This window comes from Mesoplodon mirus (genome assembly GCF_964341445.2).
Source record: "Mesoplodon mirus genome assembly, chromosome: 2".
Taxonomy (NCBI): Eukaryota; Metazoa; Chordata; class Mammalia; order Artiodactyla; family Ziphiidae; genus Mesoplodon; species Mesoplodon mirus.
Window position 1 is genome coordinate 166,842,004 of NC_138977.1, and position 17,729 is coordinate 166,859,732.

The following is a 17,729-nucleotide window of genomic DNA, read 5'->3' on the forward strand; positions in this document are numbered from 1 at the left end:
GAAGTGCTTTCTATATACTATCTCACTCGATCCTAAAAATAATTCTGTGAGGTAGACACAAATGCTCTCCTCCTTTCACATAAGGCATAGTAGAAAGTTCATAATTTGCATAAGGTACATATCTAGTAAGTGGTAGAATCATGGTGTGTACTCAGGCAGTGTGACTCATGAATATTTGCCTCTAGTATTATAAGATACTCTTTCCACCAATAATGACAAGGATAAAGAGTTGGGAGATCATCAAAATGCAAATTAGTGGTGCACAATGCTTCCGAGTTGCCTCTGAACCATTTCTTATTTAGAGAAGGACCGCAGTCAAAATGGCAGTATAGCCCCTTTTCTTTTCTCTCCCTTTCTTGAAACCAGGTCTGATTTGACCATGTGTGGGAAGTAACAATGATGATATGCACAGTTGTCTATAAAGTGCATAAGTAACCTATGCTCAGAGGTTCAGAAAAGAGCTGATGAATTTAAGCCAACTGCTTGGTTGGGACGGCTGCTGTTTGAGATTCCTCTATAATTTCTTCCTTTTTATCATTTGTCCTCATGCTAGGAGAGCAAAGAGAAGTTCGGGGAAAAGAAAATAGAAAAGAAATGAAAAGCAAGACGTCCCTCAGGAAGGCACTGCCTCCAGAAGCTGTTTCTTCTCACCCCAGTGAACCTAGACCAGATTCATCCTCCTTCACCCAATGCTACCAGAGAGACTAGAGAAATAGGTGGCATGTGAAGGTCATCAGAGAAGGAAGAGGTTATTGTAATGAGGACTGAGGAAGAGACCTCCTACCTGGCAGCATAATGCAACACTGGACAGCACAACTACAGAGCAGGAATGGTATGTGGTAAACTGAATAATGGACCCCAAAGGTATCCAGATCCTAATCCCGGGAATTTATGAATGATACCATATATGGCAAAAAAGACTTTGCACACATGATTAATTAAGGATTTTGAGATGGGGAGATTATTCTGAATTATCCAGAAGAACCCTAAATGTAATCATGAATATCCTTATATGAGAGAGGCAAAGGGAGATTTGACACAGAAGAGGAGGGCAGTGTGACCACTAGAGCAAGATGCTACACTTTGAAAATGAAGGAGAGAGCCATAGGCAGTCCCCTATTGCTAGGCATTTGGGTGGTTTTCAATCTTTGTGTTTTCAAACACTTCCATGGTGAATTACCTTGCACACATGGCATTTCTTACTTACAGTGGTGTACATAGGATGGATTCCTAGGAGCACAATCCCTGGAACAAAGGTAAAGGCATCTGTGCTCCTGCCAATTACCAACCAATTCTCTTCCACAAGGATCATCCCATTTTGCCTTATTAACAGTAATAGATGAGAGACCCTTTCTTTCAAAACAGATTTATGTTTTAAAAAAAAGGTGAATTGGACTTTCCTGGTGGCACAGTGGTTAAGAATCCGCCTGCCAATGAAGGGGACACGGGTTCGAACCCTGGTCCAGGAAGATCCCACATGCCACGGAGCAACTAAGTCTGTGCGCCACAACTACTGAGCCTACGCTCTAGAGTCTGCAAGTCACAACTACTGAGTCCACGCCACAACTACTGAAGCCCATGCACCTAGAGCCTGTGCTCCGCAACAAGAGAAGCCACCACAATGAGAAGTCCAAGCACCACAATGAAGAGTAGCCCCTGGGATTCCCTGGTGGCACAGTGGTTGAGAGTCCACCTGTCGATGCAGGGGACACGGGTTCGTGCCCCGGTCCAGGAAGATCCCACATACCGCTGAGCGGCTGGGCTCGTGGGCCATGGCCGCTGAGCCTGTGTGTCAGGAGCCTGTGCTTCACACACACAAAAAAAAGAGTAGCCCCCGCTCGCCGCAACTACAGAAAGCCCATGTGCAGCAACGAAGACCCAACATAGCCAAAAATAAATAAATAATAAAAATTTTTTTGAAAGGTGAATTATTTTAGGAAGCATTTTTAAGTGGATAATAGTTGATGAAGGACTTAGGCTGTGAGAAGGCTATGCAGAGAATGAGGAGTTAACTGCAAACAACAGAATGCAAACAGGTCAGTGATGTGATTGGATAATCTGTCTAGTATGGTTAGTTGTTTTTATGTGGTTAATGATCTGTTAGTTGAATGTGACTTGCTCACTGACACTGAAGTTTGTTTTCTTCTAAGTTAATCCCTCAGTTCTCAAGTCTTTGTCTGTGTTGGGTCTTGTTAGCAGCCTGGCATTGTCCTTGACCCTGTCTGCCAGGTCACCTGTTAAGTAGAGAGTAGTGATATCATTGTATGTGGAATTTAAAAGACACGCTAATGTGGGGAACTCTCACTAATAACAGCAAAACAACCCTTTGCACAGAGTTTTCAAGCATACGCCGATACAGACCACTACTTATAATAATAGTTAATGCTTCTCTAGGGCATATTTTGTGCCAAGCACTGTTATCACAGCTTTATTGGTATAAACTTATTTGAGTCTCAAAAGAACTCAATGAAGAATATACAGTTATTATGTCTCATTTCATTTGAGAAAACTGAGGCAATGTGGGTTTAAATAATTTGCTCCTGGTCTCAAGAGTAGTAAATAATAAACTTGGAATTTGAATGCAGTCCATCCTCTGAACCCCTGCAATCCTGGATAACGGCAGGTATCATAATTGTCCCCATTTTACAGATGAGTAAATGAAGTCTCAAAGAGGTCAAAAGACTTTTCCAGCAACCCACAGCTTAATAGCTGGAAGAGTTGGTATTAAAATCTTTCTTGTAACCTTACATCATGTCCTCCTATTCGTACTGTTTTACATGTCAGACTCTTTTAATGTGGTATAAAATTACCATATTATCCACTCATTATAACTAACAACATTTCAATTATGAAAAAAATTACATTCCCCTTTCCTAGGATGTAGATTTTTTAAATTAATTAATTGAGTTATTTATTTTTGGCTGCATTGGGTCTTTGTTGCTGCGTGTGGGCTTTCCCTAGTTGCAGTGAGCGGGGGCTACTCTTTGTTGTGGTGCGCGGGCTTCTCGTTGCAGTGGCTTCTCTTGTTATGGAGCACGGGCTCTAGGCGCGTGGGGTTCAGTAGTTGTGGTACGTGGGCTCAGTAGTTGTGGCACACGGGCTTAGTTGCTCTGCGGCATGTGGGATCTTCCCGGACCAGGGCTCAAACCCATGTCCCCTGCATTGGCAGGCGGATTCTTAACCACTGCGCCACCAGGGAAGCCCAAGGATGTAGATCTTTTTTAATGCAGAAAATGATTTATAAGAAAGTTCCAAGTGTGAGGAGGGAGTGCCCAATCTTTAACTCACGTCACCTGGAGTGGGTTCCATGCAAGATTTGTTTGTAGTATGCTTGTATATTTGGTCAGCATGCTCAATGAGACGTTTGCACTCCTCAGTCCTTGGTTTTGTCCCCCATAGGTTCAATATAAAGGTATCAGGAGTCCAAGGGAAGGTAACCCATTATTACTGAAAAACATTTGCCTTCTGTTAGAACAGAACACGAAACCTTGGTCTCAGGACAGAACAGGCAGCATGTGGTTTAGAGTATAGATTTTGTAGGTGTTAGACTCAGGTTTAAATCATGACTCCCCTGTTCCCTAGCTATGTAACCTTGGTAAGTTTAGCTATGCAGAACCTATTTCCTCATTTGCAGAGTGGGAATAAAAATTCCTATCTCATATAGTTGTTGCATGGATTGAATGAGAAAATATATGTAAAATACCTAGCTTGGTGCTGTTACAGTATATGTGTTCCATAAACAATAGCAATTTAAACCATTTCAATATGGCTTCCACCATTGGGGTTGCTCTATATTCTAATAGGCTTTCCCCTCTGGCTCCAGACTTTCTAAATGTACCTGGTGGAGTAAAAGGAAATGCAGACCAACTGAGATGGATCGGGCTTATGTCAAACCCCAGGAATTCAAGAGTGATCTCCCAGACTACTTTGTGTGATCAATACAGCCAGAGGTAAGGAGGAAGTGTTAGACTCCTAGACCCATTCCTCCAAAGCCTCCAGTCTAGTGTTGCATGAAGGAAAGTGGAAATAAGGCAAAAAAATGCAAGAATAAGAGATCTGCAAGTTGGAAGAAGACTTCAGGGGAGTATCTGGTCTAGTCCCTTGCCTTTAGGTAAGCAGGATATTTATTACCTCCTTTTTACAGATGAGGAATCTGTGGTCCAATTGCACTCAATGACCTGGCCTCATAGTGCTGGGGGCTGTGCAAAGGAGATAAAACTCAGGTTTCTGTGAGTCCCCACTGTCACAGAGTCAGATGCCTACAGGGGTGGGTGATGTGAGCAGGTGAAGCTGCAGTGGGGACTGTGGCAAAGGGGAGCAGCCATACTCTGCTGCAGTCGGTTGTTGCCATATGTCCTGTGGTGTTGCTAGATCTTCAAGACTTCTTCGAGAAGCAAGGAGGGAAGGGCATTTAGATTTTTTAAAAATTATTTATTTATTTTTGGCTGCATTGTCTTCATTGCTGCGCACGGGCTTTCTCTAGTTGCGGTGAGCGGGGCTACTCTTTGTTGTGGTGCACAAGCTTCTTATTGCAGTGGCTTCTCCTGTTGTGGAGCATGGGCTCTAGGCACACAGGCTTCAGTAGTTGTGGCACGTGGGCTCAGTAGTTGTGGCATGTGGACTCTAGAGGGCAGGCTCAGTTGTTGTGGTGCACGGGCTTAGTTGCTCTGTGCCATGTGGAATCTTCCAGGACCAGGGCTCGAACCCGTGTCCCCTGCATTGGCAGGCAGATTCTTCACCACTGCGCTACCAGGGAAGCCCTGGCATTTAGATTTTTATGCAAACTTTTTAGAATGTTGCTGACTCTTTACAAATGTTAAGAATTGTGTACAGAACTCCAAAACCACATGTCATCTCGTCTCCTTTTCTTACCTTTGCGCTAAGCTCAACTCCCTGCAGAAAAGGCTCTTCTCGTCTCTCCCTAGACTCAAGTCCCAGTGCAATATGTTGGTAGCTTTACTATTCTTTTCTTTTTCCTGTTTTGTGTGTATGTGTGTGTGTGTGTGTGTGTGTGTGTGTGTGTGTTTGGTTCTTTTTGGCAGGGGAGCGACTTTTTATTACGGTATAACACGCATACAGAAAAGTCCATAAATCATAAATATACACTTTGATGAGTTTTTCACAAGATGAACACACTCATGTAAAAAGCCTTCAGGTCAAGAAACAACCCTTCTCTCTAGAAGCTTCCTTCATACAGTTGCCAGTAAATACCCCCTAAGGGTAACCACACACTGTCTTCCTACACCACAGAGTCTTTTTGCCTCTTTTTGAACTTTACATAAATGGAATCATAGAACAGACATGCTTTTGTGTTTGGCTTCGTCAGCTCAGCATTGTGTTTGTGAAAGTCATCCCTGTTGTGGCATGTTGCAAATTTTCTCCCTTTAATTAATGTACGACATTTTATTGTGTGAATAGAACATAATTTACTTATGTATTCTACTCTTGATGAGCATTTGGGTAATTTCCAGTTTGGGGTTATTAGGAATAATGCTGCTACATTCTCCCACGTGCCTCCTGGTGGACCTGTGTTCATACTTCTGTTGGGTACATATTTAAGGAGTGGATGTCTGAGTCATAGGTTACGCATGTGCTCATCATTAGTAATTGCTACCAACAAAGTTTTCCAAGGTGATTGTCACAACACACACTTCTCCAGTGTGTGAGAGCTCTGGCTGTTCCATGTCCTTGCCAACACTTGGCATTGTTTATTTTTTCCATTTTAGCCAGTCTGGTGGGTGTGAAGTGTTGTTGCACTGTAGTTTTAGATAAGTCTGCTTTTCCTTTAAATTTGTGTGAGACGGCTCTTACTGTCAGTGGTACTACTACTTAATCTATATGCTACTTAAGGAACCCCTTTAATATAAATTCCTCAAGGGGTTCTCCTCTGCTTTCAGGGTAGGGCTAAAACTTTATAAACTTTTCTCCCAACATAACTCCTAAGTGCCTTCACTCAAGTCACATTGAGCATCTGTTCATGCTGTTTGCCCATGTTTTTCCTCTTGCATGCTCTTTCCCAGCTCTCTGTGTGTTGTTCTCTCTGCCTGGAACCCCATTCTCTGACATCACCGCCTGAGTGACATGTATTCAGCCTTCAGGACTCAGCCCAAACATTGCCTCTTCCAGGAAGGCTCTCCTGACTTTCACAACTTAGCTGCTCATACTGTGCCAAAATGATCAGTTTGCTTATTAACATCCATCAGTTCTTCAAGGGTAAAGACAATTGATGTGGTTGTCATAGTGTATGAGCAGCAAATGTTTGTTGAATGAATGAATGAATGAATGATGAATGGACAAATGAGTGCACGAATAAGGGAGGTTTGGAAAAGGGAGAAACTTAGAGATTTGATTGTGGTATTTATCCAAGAGGGATTTCTAATGATGATAATAACGATAACAATATTAATTATAACAACATCCAGTGTCTCCTTTTGCTCAACTGGCCTAAGCAAAGGGTTGGTTCTGGAAAGCACAACAACACATTTAACTCATTTCCAGTATCGGAAGGACATTGAGAGATGCTTTAGGGTTACGCGTAAAAATGAGTTCCTTTAATCACAGTTTACTCAAGAAGCCACAGGGAAAGTGATTAAAGCAGATGATTCACTATTGGGTTTAGTGAGAAGTTGTTTCAAACCTGCCCTGAAGGTCTGGTGGGTGGAGAGGTTTGCTGCCCTTTCAGCAGTCTTCAGGCTCAAACATGGTCAATACAAGTTTGATCATTTAGTATATTTCTCCAGATTTCCTAAATAGGGAAGCACTTATAACCCAAGAATCACCTAGGGAACAATGGGCCACCAATGAGTCATCTGATGCATCTTTCAATGTCATACCACTGTGATTCTTATTGAACAATAACACATTGATTGTCTCCAGACTTAAGAGTATTGATGGACAAAAGTATTGATGGATGAACCAGAATTAAGACATGCTGCTCTGAAGCAGTGACCAGTGTATGCCAGCGAGATCAGACTAAAATAGTAAGCGGAAACCTTGAATCCATAACCCAGATGGGGCTGCCAACATGATTTCTGCAACTTCAAATAACCAGGTTTGGGTGAGAGAAAATCACCCGCTTATGAAATTCATTCATTGTTTTAAGAATATAATATTATTTTAAAGTTATTTTAAAATTACTGTCTTACCCTCAAAAGTAACAGGATGGAGAAATCAATGTATAACCCTACAAAAATGCTTTTGTCCTATTGGAGACAACTCACCCCCACCATGTCCCTCCCACTAGTATGAGCTCCACGAAGGGAGGGACTGTGTCTTCATCTCTGCATTCCCAAGGTGTGGGCCAGTGCCTGGGTCTAATAGATGCTCAATAATCATTTGATTTAAATGTCATTTATAACCCATATATTGACTGTCTCTGACTGCAGATTTTGTTTTTGCCATGCAGCAACTTTGAAGCACAACTCAGCACTTTTTTATGTCATAAAGAATTCATTGCCTTAGCATCCAATGTAGACTTTACTGAAGGGTTTTTAGGAAAAATTGAGAGAAATATTTACCTACAGAGCATGTAACATTTCTTCCCCCAGGTCCCCATCAAACATGTACTTCCAGTCTCTCTCTCTCTTCTTTTTAGTTATAGAAACTAGATTCCATCTCTTCAAAAGTAGAGTTTCTCCCATAGGAGTCCATGTCTCCCAAGGAGTAAGATATAAATCCATAAGAGACACTTTTTTGTTGTATGTGTAAGGATTTTAGATCATTCCTAGAAAAAAACATAATATCTAATCTTGTGGTAAAAAAAACTATTCCCTTCAAATTTTTTTCTCAATCCAATTACACCAAAGAGAATGCTTTCAGTTTGCTGCTATTATATCTCTTTTTTTTTCAATGCCCATCTTTTTTCTTTTCTTTTTCTTCCCTTTTAACAAAGAGAAAACAGGACTCAATCCCAGAGCCTAGATGAGGCAGCGGTCTCTAACTAGACTTTAATAACTTGAATTTCTTCACATTATATTTATTTTCATAATTACTTGCTGTATATATATATACAGTTATACTAGATTTTATTTTAATGTAGTGAAATAAGCCTTCCTTTTAAAATAAATTTAAATTTAAAATTGAATCAATTTAAAGATAATGGTAATTGATAGTTTATAACTTTAGAAAAGTAGAAAATAGTAATATTTGGGGTTTGGGAAAATGCCATAAGACCAAGCTGAACTTATTGTTATGACTGTTGTTTAAAACAGAAATTCTGGTATTGTGTTATGGCTAATTCTTTTTGCGTCAACTTGGTTAGGCCATGGTACCCAGATAGCTGGTCAAATATTATTTTCGGTGCCGCTGTGAAGATATTTTAAACATATGATTAACATTATATCAGTAGACTTTGAGTAAAGCAGATTACCCTCCATAGTTTGGGTTCGCCTCATCGAATCAGTTGATGGTTCTGATAGAAAAAGACTCACATCCCCTGAGAAAGAAGGAATTCTATCAGCAGCCGGCATTTGGACTCAAACTGCAACTCTTCCTTGGGTCTCCAACCTGCCTGCCTGCACTGGAGATTTTGGAGCTGCCAAGCCTCCACAATCATGTGAGCCTGTTCCTTAAAATCTCTCCCTTCTCTCCCTCTATTTTTAGTTCAGGTTCTCTATATTATGCTGATTAAAACATAGTGTTACCTGCATTTTAAATATGAGGTTCAAAAGGGAAGTGACAGCTCCCAAACCACAGTATTTACTAAGTGGTAGGGTAAGGACTCAACAATCATGACTCCAAGTCTGTCCACAATACCATGTGGCCTGTACAATTGCAGAAACTGTTATAGAAGAAAAAAGAAGACACAAATTTTCAAACTTCAATGGTGTTGCCAAAACTCAGCCTCTGCTCACCAGGTGCCAAACAGAAATGTGGAGACAGAGTTTTGGGTGAAGTAGAAAAGAGTAGCTTTTTATTGCTTTGCCAGGCAAAGGGCACCACAGTGGGAAAATGCTCTCAAGACTGTTTGACCCACCCTGGAGGGGGTAGTGAGGAGTTTTAGTGTTCAGGGATCAGGAAGTGATCAGCTCGTGCACCATTCTTGTATTAGTTGGCATCAAGGTGAAGTTCCAAGCATCATCAACCTTCTGGTTTCAACCAGTCGATATGTTCTTGCAGACAAAAGTTTTCATCAGGTGTTGGTCTGCTTCCTAAAAACAACTTAGGAACATTAGGCCTTTATCTATGTCTTTCAGGGAACTGGGAGTTCGGTGATTCTGCGATGTGGCAGATTTATAGTCTAATTTTACCAGTTCCCCAGCCCAACAGCTATCTTTGTTTCTACATCTTCACATTTCCCAATCATTAACTCTTGAGTCAGCCTTTTACTTCAAGAGACAAGGACACAGCGACTTGTACACGGTTTCAGTTGTGGCCCTGGAAAAGAGATCCATAAGGTCGGCTGGTCAGAGATTCATAAGGTTGGCTGGTTGATGATGTTTGAAAAGCAGGCAAAAAGTAGGTGAAACCTATGTGGTCAAAGAAAGACTCCCCTTGGATGTCAGTATTCAGAAAGCCCCTGACAGCATGCAATGTACATAGACACACACACACCAAACACATACTCACATACTCACAGAGCCCAGGTCTAGGATTAGTTATTTGTATTTATTCTCAAGTGCTTATTCTCTGAAAATACCACTGAAACAACTGGTTGTTCAGTCTATCCAAGGTTACTGTCACCCTGACTGGATCTTAAAAGAGTGGGGAGAACGAAGTTAGGATCTTTAGATATTTATGGGGTTTCGGCATCTGGTTTAAGGTGGGTCTTTCAATGCAGGGGCTTGATTAGGACTGGTAAGCATCGTGACACAATCATTTAGGATTAATGGACACAGCAAGGCAGGGGTTCCCACGCAAAGCTTTAGATGAGTCTTGGGGTATAAATGTCATTTGATACTGTCTCCTGAAATATCCAGCAGGCTGATGTTCATTTACATCAGTTTGACCTCAGGGAGTTCCTGACCCAAATAATAAAGTCATTTGCAACTTCTTATCTTCCTGGGCAAACAGATGTTTCCTGGGATAGGAGTCATGTTGTTAAAGATAATGATGGCACAATTTGTTTTTGCCACTCAGCAACTTTGAAGCATGACTCAGCAGTTTTTTACATTTATAGAGAACTCATTGCCTTGCTGTAAAATGATGATTTTACTGAGAGTTTTTTTTTTTAAGGGCCAGAGAGAAAAGGTTTACCTTGCAGAATAAAGTCATGCTGATGAAGACAGTAGAATATGAAAGTCAGGTCAAGGTAGACAGCGCATGGTCATAGATAGGTTTTGTTCCCATAATCAAGACTCTTGATTACAAATGACAGAAAAAACAACTCAAACTGGGTTTCAGAACAAAAGAGATTCTGTTGACTCCAGATACTGCAAAGAATTCAAGTTCAAGCATGGCTAGAAGCAGGGGCTCACACTATTACATCATATATTATGGATCTATGATTAGAGAAAGATATTTCACTATTGTATTTCTCTCCATTTCTCAACTCTGCTGTCCTCTGTGTTGGCCTCATTCTCAAGCCAATTCTCCCTTCTCAGGGGGAACTCGGAAAATGATGGAGGGGTGTTATTTTCGAAAGAAGGATCAAGAATGAGGTGAGTTAAATCAGCCATGTAAATATCTAGGGCAGGTCTTCTTGGCAGAAGGAAAAGCAAGGTGCAGAGACTCAAGTGAGGAATAAGTTTGAGAAGTGTGAAAATGGCAAATGGGCCAGTATGGATTGGAACAGAGGAAGCAAAGCAGAGAAAAGAGTTAGAGCTGTTAGAAATTAGACATGAGACCAGAGGGAGAAGCAGGGGTCAGATTATATAGGGATTTACAAGCTATGGAGAAGAGGATGGATTTTATTCTACATGTGACAGGAAGACTTTGGTGAGTATTGGGCAGGAGAGGGTCTGTTTTATGTTTTAAATGATGCTTTATGGGTACTAAGGGGAGAATTATTCATAGGGGAAAGGAAACAGGAAGCCCAGTTAGGAGACAAGGTGCGAGATAATGGTGGTTTAATGGTAGAGCCAGCAGGACCTGTTAATGGATGTGATGTAAGGCTAAAGGAAAAAAAGGATCAAAGATGGGTCCTAGGTTACGACCTGAATAAATGGATAATCGTGAGTCACTTACAGATGTGGAAGCACCTGGGAAAGGAGCCAGTTAGGAGTCAAGAGTTCTTGACATGCTTACTTTGAAATGCCTACTAGACATCCATGTCATATGTCAAGTAGACACTTGGACATATAAGTCTAAACCCAGAGGACAGAGTGGTCTTGGGATACTTTGGGAGGCAGGAATGTAGATGACAAGAGCAGGGGTTCCAGAACTAATCCTTGGGGCCCTCTACTATAGAGGGGTTGTGAGAGGAGATGAAGATGGCAAAGGTGACTGAGAAGAAGCGACCTATAGGATGAGGCAAACCCTGAGTGTGATGCCCTGCAGCCACTCAAAGAGAGTATTTCCAGAAAGACTGATCCATGTGTCAGAAGTTCTTGAGAGTTTGAGTAAGTTGAGCTCTGAGAGTTGACAAATGGAAATGAGTACATTACAGTTTAGATCTGCAAAACACATATATTTTCTGAGAAGCACTGGCACTGTGCTCGGAAGTCCCCATTCATGCTAATGATGGCAGGATCAGGGGTTAGCAAGGCGGTTAAAGGTTGCTTTCTCTTTGGGGATTTTAATTATCCTCTTTGGCCTTAACTCAATTTCTTTGGGGTAAGAAGTAACTTCAAAAATAAAACTGCCGGGACTTCCCTGGTGGTCCAGCAGTTAAGACTCTGTGCTTCCAATACAGGGGGCCCAGGTTCTATCCCTGGTCAGGGAACTAGATACTGCATGCCGCAACTAAAGATCCTGCATGTCGCAACTAAGACCCAGGGCAGTCAAATAAATAAATAAATAAATATTTTTTAAAAAAACAAAAACTTCTCATCAAGGTTATTTTCTCCCTCTCTCAAGGGGTTTCTTCACCACCTTAATCTCAAAAGGCATCTGGGGGCAGAAGGGAGCTAAGGAACAGGAGTGGGTCCTTGGCGCTTTGTCCTTGTTGTTTGCTGGTGTGTGCAGCTTCTGCAGGCTGTTTCCTGGTCCTGGCTCTGTTCCTGAGCTCTCGGCCCTGGGATCTCCCTCCCTGTCTGCATCCCAGTCCTCTTCTTATCCACCAGCTCTCTCAGCACCTTTGTGGTCCCCCTTCTCAGGATGGGGAGCACAGGAACATGGGTGGCTTTCACTGCCCTCACGAAATCCCTCAGCCATGGCCACTTAATGTGGGTGCCATGCTCAATGAAGGCATTCTCTCGGGGTCTTGTGATTTGCCTGAGCGATGGCAGGAGGAGCAAGAAGGGAGCCCCCTTTAGATTAGCTCCAAACCCATGCAGAGGCTTCTACTCTCCTTCACTCCCCTCCACCCTCAGGACTTTAATCCTGGCATGCGGGGCAGCCAAGACACTTGGTTATGACCCCTCTGTCCTATTCTTCTTGGACTTCCTCTTCCTGCACTGAGGGCACATCACTCACATCACATCTGGGGTCTTCCCTCTGGCCGGTGGTGTGACTCTGGAGGCTAGGCTTGATAAGCAAAAGGGAATGTTTCCAATATAGACAAGCCCCTCTGACCTGTAAGAAAAGCCTGGTATTTAACACTTAACACTATTATCTCCCTAGGGACACTAGAAAGTCAACTTTGAGAGTCAGGCTAAGAAATGATTTCTAATAAACCCTAATCCCAAATCAGAGAAACCCATCGTGGTGTGGAGCCAGAGGCAATAGGCTCTAAAAGGAATGACAAATACAACGATTTAATCAGGTGCTCTATTTTGATAACATTATCTCCTTTTTGTCTGCCCCTTTACAACACCCCTTGGTGTATCTCATGAACTGCATTGCTTTTATTTCTCATGTGATTTTCATCCACATCTGAGCAGTTGCCTCTCACTCCAAACTTCTGTGGTTGCCCATTCTTGTTCTGCCACTCAAAGAATCCTTGTGCATCTAGGGGAGACCTCAACGCTCTCATCCTGCTGCTGCCATTGCCAGGTAGACAATGTCAGACAGTCCTGAATTCAAATTTTGCTTCACCTGCCCCACTATGTGTGACCATGTGTGAGTTATCTAGGATTTCTGAGCCTTGGTTTATCTTAATGGTAAAATGGGCATAAAAATACTGATCTCAAAGAATCATTGTGAATATTGAAGTTTAGACAATTAACGCAGGTAAAGGAGCTGGATATGGAGTGGGCATCCCCAAAACTACAAATGGTAAAAGAGTAATTACTTAGAATAGTATTCAGTTTCGCATTATAGCCTGTAAGTTTCCTTACGGTCTGGTCCCTGGGCACTCTCTGCTGCTAATGTTTTTTTTTTCTCTAACTAACAAACTCTTGAACATCCAATGGGGTGTCCTACAATTCAATTAGACTCTAACACTAACCATGCAGCGTTAGCCTCAGACTCCACGAATTTAAGCGTTCAGCCCACAAGATTGCACTCACTTCAGATGCCACTCGAAAGTATCACATCCCCAGGTTTCCCACATTTTTGTCCAATTTGGCTACAAAGTCAAGGCTTCCCACAACCCCCTCCCCTGGGTTCCATAATTTGCTTCTATGACTCACAGAACTCAGGAAGATGCTCTGCTTACCATTACAATTTATCATAAAGGATACAAATGAATAACCACATGAAGAGGTACATAGGGCGAGGTGGAAAGGGTCCTGAGTACAGGAACTTCTGTCCCTTGGAGTTGGGGTGCACCACCCTCCCAGCACATGGATGTGTTTGCCAACTTGTAAGCCCTCCAAAGCCCATTGTTTGTGGGGTTTTATAGAGGTTTTACCATGTAGGCATGGTTGATTAGATCATTGGCCATTAGTGATTGAATTCAATCTCCAGATTCTTTCCCCTCTCCAGAAGTGAAGGGATCAGACTAAAATCACACAGCTGGTTCCTCTGACAAACAGCCCTCATCCTGAAGCCATCTAGAGACCCTCCAAGAGTCACCTCATTAGCATAAACTCAGGTATGGTCGGTTTTAAGGGGCTTGTTATAAATAGCAAAAATATTCCTATCACCTCTATCACTCAGGAACTTCAAAGGATTTATGAGCTCTGTACCAGGAGCCATGGACGGAGACCAAATTATTATTATTATTATTATTATTACTATTATTCCACAGCCTCTTTTCCTACCATCTTTCATTCCAGCCACATTGTCCCTTTGCTTGAACACAGCAAGAACATTCTCCACCAGGAACTCTGCTCATGCTCTTTCCTCTACCTCAGACCAATTTCCCTCACTTTAATCTCTGCTCAAAGGTCTGCTCAGGTGGTCATTCCAATCACCCAGGCTCTCTACCCCTCACTCTTTGTTTGTCTTTGTAGCACTTATCACTGCCTGACATTATTATATTTAGTTTTTTATTTGTTTATTTCCCGTCCTCATCCTCAAAAAGAATATAAACTCCATAAGGGTAGGAATTTTGCTTTCTCCATTGTGAACCCACAGCAACTACACTGTCTCCTGACATAGGCAGGAGTTCATCAAACATTAGTTGAATGGAAGAATGAGTGATTTTGCCTGCCTCTGACAGATGGATGGTCTTTGGGTCAAATGCCCTGCTTGATGAGTACTGGGATTGAGATGAAGCACAACTTTCCAATCCTGCATCTCACAGTTGTGGGAATGAGGGTAACAAGGTCTTTCCCATTCCTTTCTTTCCCTGTTTGCCCAGGGAGGCAGAGCTGCAAAGGTCTCCTCTGGCATGACTTGCCCTCACCCAGAAATGGGTCTTCTCCACTCCAGGCTTTCCAACTGCCCAGAGCTCAGTAGAAAATTTCAATATGAGTGGTCCTTACCCCAAAGGGAGTTCTCTTCCTGGGATCTCCTGTGTCTTAAATCAGGACCTAGAAATAGGAGACACTTACTGCCTGTTTGATAAATGTAAAAATAAATAAGTGAATGAACACATGAGTGGAAGACACCAAAACCCAATACACAAGGGTCAATCCATCTACAGTATTTGCCAGAACAGGTGATTCAAGATCTATTCTTCTATCTTGAAGTTCTCCATTAATTCATATTTCTCCTCACCTCAAGTTCTATTATGAACATCTTCAAATATAAGAAAATTGAAATAATGTACAATGAACTCATTGTATGCAGAAACCCTTCACCCAGATTGAACAGGAGTTAACATTTTGTCATGTTTACATTATTACTTTCTCTTTCCTTACTCTGGTTTTCTCTCTCCCTTCCCTTACACATCCTTCTTCCCTTCCTTCTGCTCTTTTATTTAGAAACTATTGAATATTTGAAATTAAGCTGCAGACACCATGATACTTTACCCCTAAATATTCCAGCAAGAATTTTTCAGGAATATTCTACTAACCATAATTCCATGATCACATCTAAGAATATTAATAACTCTATAATCTAATCTAATATATGGACTATAATAGTCAATAATAAATAAAAATATTAAAACTCCATTTATGTCAAGAATGTCTTTTATAGTTTTTTCCTTGTCTTATTTTGAGTCCAGATCTAATCAAGTATCACAAATTGCTTTTGGTTATGTTTGGGTTTTTTTGTTTTTTGGGTTTTTTTTTGCGGTACGCAGGCCTCTCACTGTTGTGGCCTCTCCCGTTGCGGAGCACAGGCTCCACACGTGCAGGCTCAGCGGCCATGGCTCACGGGCCCAGCCGCTCCGCGGCATGTGGGATCTTCCTGGACCGGGGCACGAGCCCGTGTCCCTTGCATCGGCAGGTGGACTCTCAACCACTGCACCATCAGGGAAGCCCGGTTATGTCTGTTTTGTCTATTTTAACCCAAAGCAGACCCTCTCGGATTTCTTGTCCTTAATATTGCTTTTTAAAATAATCTAGGCCAGGGCTTCCCTGGTGGTGCAGTGGTTGAGAATCTGCCTGCTAATGCAGGGGACACGGGTTCGAGCCCTGGTCTGGGAGGATCCCACATGCCGCGGAGCAACTAGGCCCGTGAGCCACGACTACTGAGCCTGCGCATCTGGAGCCTGTGCTCCGCAACAAGAGGCCGTGATAGTGAGAGGCCCGCGCACCGCGATGAAGAGTGGCCCCCGCTTGCCACAACTAGAGAAAGCCCTCGCACAGAAATGAAGACAGCAAAAATAAATTAATTAATTAATAAAAACTCCTACCCCCAACATCTTCTTTAAAAAAAAAAAAAAAAAATCTAGGCCAGTTGTCTTCAAGAATATGCTACATTCTTACTTTGTCTGGTGTTTCCTCCTGGTGTCATTTAACTGTTCCTTTAGCCCCTGTATTTTTTGCAATCTAGATGAAGTATAGACATTTGATTAGATGCACATTGAACACTTTTGCCCAGAATAATAATAATAAACTAATAAATAAATAATAAACTAATAAATAATTATAAAATAATAAATTCTTAGTTTCCTATTGCTGCTGTAACAAATCATTACAAACTTAGGGACTTCAAACAACACAAATCTATTATCTTATAATTCTGGAGATCAGAAGTACTACCAGGGTGTCACTAGGCTAAAATCAAGATGTTGGTAGGGCTGTATTCCTTTCTGAAGCTCTTTTTCACCTTCAAGAGGCCACCCACATTCCTTGGCTGTGACCCCTTCTCACATCTTCAAAGCCAGCAGCATTCCATCTCTCTGACCGCTCTTCTGTAGTCACATCTCCCTCTGAAGGCTCTCCTCTTTTAAGGGATCATGTGATTAGTTTAGGCCCACCTGGATATTCAGGGGACACCCATCTCAAATTCTTTTAGCTTAATCTGCAAAATTCTTTTTGCCATGTAGGATAACATGCACAGATTCCAGGAACCAGAACATGGACATCTTTGGGGAGGCAGTATTCTGCCAACCACAACTTCATAGGTATGTGTCATCCTATCAATAGTCCCATTAGGAAACCGGTCCTCTACTAATGAAGCTAAGTTTCAGGGGGTATAAATTCGAATTGGAGAGGGAAGCAGTTGGCAAAGCTGTGTGCCTCAGAACTACCCAGGTGTTTGTGGGGGGGAGCAGATAAAAAAATGTAGCTGCCAGAGCCCTGCCCCAGCGATTCTGATTCATCAGATCAGAGCTGGCGGCTGCCCTATTAGATCCCCTTTCCTCATGCAGAAGGGGGGTGAATCACACTTGCCCGAGCTTGCAACCCCACCCTTGAAGAAATAGGTGAGAGATCACAGGTGGATGCTCGTCTTCTTGATACTTTGCTGAGGTCTGGCCTCTCATGGACACCTGGGTTGGCAGAGTCATTTCCCAATTTGTCAACAGTCACCAGCAAGAATGAACATGCAGGCAACAGTCAAAATGGATGAGCTTCCTTGGTGGAATGTTACTGGCAGATTTCCTTCCTTAACGGGACAGCAGATTTACTCATCCAGGTCTTCTGCAAAAAGGGGCGGGGGGACAACAAGGCCTCCTTGCAAACCATTTTTTGGCAATATTTAGTATTTCAATTATAAGAATATATTTTGTTAAATTTTTAGTTAAAAGGGTAATAAAAATTGAAAATATACAAATGTGTATAAAGTAAAAAGGTAAGCCTCCCTCCCTGGTTCTCCTCCTCAGAAACAGTTGCTATCAATTCTTTGTGTATCCTTCCAGAAATATATTATATATATACTAACATATTTATGTAGACATGTTCAGATTTCTCTTATCCAAATGTAATCATCTTGTACACACACTGTTCCCTATTTTGCCTTTTTCCCTTGGC

General features: G+C 42.1%; 1 long non-coding RNA gene across 1 annotated transcript; it reads right to left on the reverse strand.

Moving 5' to 3' along the window:
- Positions 1-8,947: 8,947 nt before the first annotated feature.
- Positions 8,948-17,471, reverse strand: LOC309793334. The gene is made up of 4 exons (XR_014291909.1): positions 17,151-17,471; positions 16,242-16,304; positions 14,850-14,897; positions 8,948-9,375 (listed from the first exon to the last, which is right to left on the reverse strand). It is a non-coding gene; the product is annotated as an uncharacterized lncRNA (long non-coding RNA).
- Between the last annotated feature and the right edge of the window lie 258 nt (positions 17,472-17,729).